Here is a 1,876-nt window from a genome sequence, read left to right on the forward strand (position 1 = left end):
AAATAAGATTAGTCTTGGGCTACCTCAACAATCATTTCAAAAGCTACTTGAATCTATGCAATTTAGAATTAAGAGATTTAACTTCGAACTTGAATTAAATGATTCTGAACAATTAACAATAGTAAAATTTAGTACGTACCAAGCTAAGCTGCAGCCACAGGTAAGCTAAAATATGGTAACAAAACTCGCACTCTTAATTTGTGCTTGTGTAATCTAAGTATTGTAGCCAGCTATGAATACTTTAACTGAACTTTGAAATTAAAGCAGTGAAATGGAATGATATTACTTTAATGCTGGCAATTGAATTTCAACGACACTCGGGTTCATTCCGGAAAAGGAAGGGACCCTGCTTGGTAATGCAATTGGGACAATGAGCAACAAAGGTTCATGCTAAGTTCCTGTATTTTAGTGATGCTAATGGAATAGTTTGAAAAGCTGAGGTCTGCCGTACAGTTCTAAAACTTTATGCGCTTCCAGTCTTCCTTGTTAGTTGATTGAAGGTTCGAAGTCGTCGATCGAGGAGGTGGCGACAGTCACTCATTGTCTGCCGTCGCTGTTGCAGAAGCTGAATGTTGGCGCGGCTTCTTCTCGCAACGGTCACAAGGCGAAACGGGCTCTTGATGTGCGCCAGCTAATGCTTCCCGTCCGCGACACCGTATCAGAAACTATCATAGCAAGTCAAGTGCAATTACATGCTGCTAAACCCTGAAGGCGCGGCAACTCGCGGGAGCGTCGCACAACACACCTGCTCCACCGCCCTAGTCCAGCCAGACTCCCGCTCTGGCCGCGCTCCACGCAGCAGAGTTAACACTACCAAAGATCCTAAACACTTTGATCTCCACACGACCTATCGATGTAATCGTTGGATGGCATAGTTTTCCTTAAGCCAGACCCAGCGTAAAAATACAAATAAACCAATTACAATATATAAAGACACACAAATTTATAGTACAATAGATGGAAATAGGAGTATATGCATTTCCGGCGTTACAGTAGTAATAACTTTAAAAATTTCAAGTAGATATTTATGTTTTGTGTTAGGGTGAGTGTGAAAAAGAGTACTTGTGTGGGTGTATGTGGGACATTCACCAATATTAAATTTTCAGTTTTTAATTCTCTATAGGAGCTTGCAAGTGTTCCAGCTTTGTATCGTGGGAACGAATCCACCAGTTGTTCCCCTACTAGTGGATGACGGCTGTCCAAGCATGTTTGAATACGAAAGAGACAGCCAGAACGTTCGCAACTATATAGTAAAATTCTGGATGTAAAGTACAGCTTAAAGTTTATTTCATTTTATTTGTTTAACGAAAGTTTTGAGTTGCTTATTTTAATGACGTCAATGAGCTGAGAGCAGTGGTTGGTTCTTGCTAGATTTTGGCGCTAGCCTGAAAGTCAGTTCTGATTGGCCGTAATTCTGTACAGCCAATATGAAGTGAGACTGTGCCACCTAAGGCAGGAGAACAAGAGGTGCTTGTAGAGGCAGAGAGAGAAGAAGGAAGTGGTGGACTAGCTTTCGAAGGAGCCGGTCATGGCGAAAGTGTCCAAACGCATTTTGTGTAAAATGAAGTGATATTGTGATTTCTGCCTTTCAGTACAGTGATAAAGGTAGCTGGTGTTTACCATTAACCATTTGTGAAATTTTAAGAGTCGAGAGATATTTTGTTCTGGAGGAAATCGCGTGTGTAAGCTTTGAACTAAAAGCGTGGCGGTACTAAGTAAATTTTTTTACTGAGTATTTATGGTGAGCAAAAACTTTATTTAAAGACAACCACTGAATGCCGAGCGCAAAAGTAAATAGAATATTGACTGTGTTCCTCTAGTAAATGATTTCGGAATTGGATAGGCTGTTTGAGTGTGACGAGAACTGAACAGGAAC

This window comes from Schistocerca cancellata, chromosome 1 (genome assembly GCF_023864275.1).
Source record: "Schistocerca cancellata isolate TAMUIC-IGC-003103 chromosome 1, iqSchCanc2.1, whole genome shotgun sequence".
NCBI classification, from domain to species: Eukaryota; Metazoa; Arthropoda; class Insecta; order Orthoptera; family Acrididae; genus Schistocerca; species Schistocerca cancellata.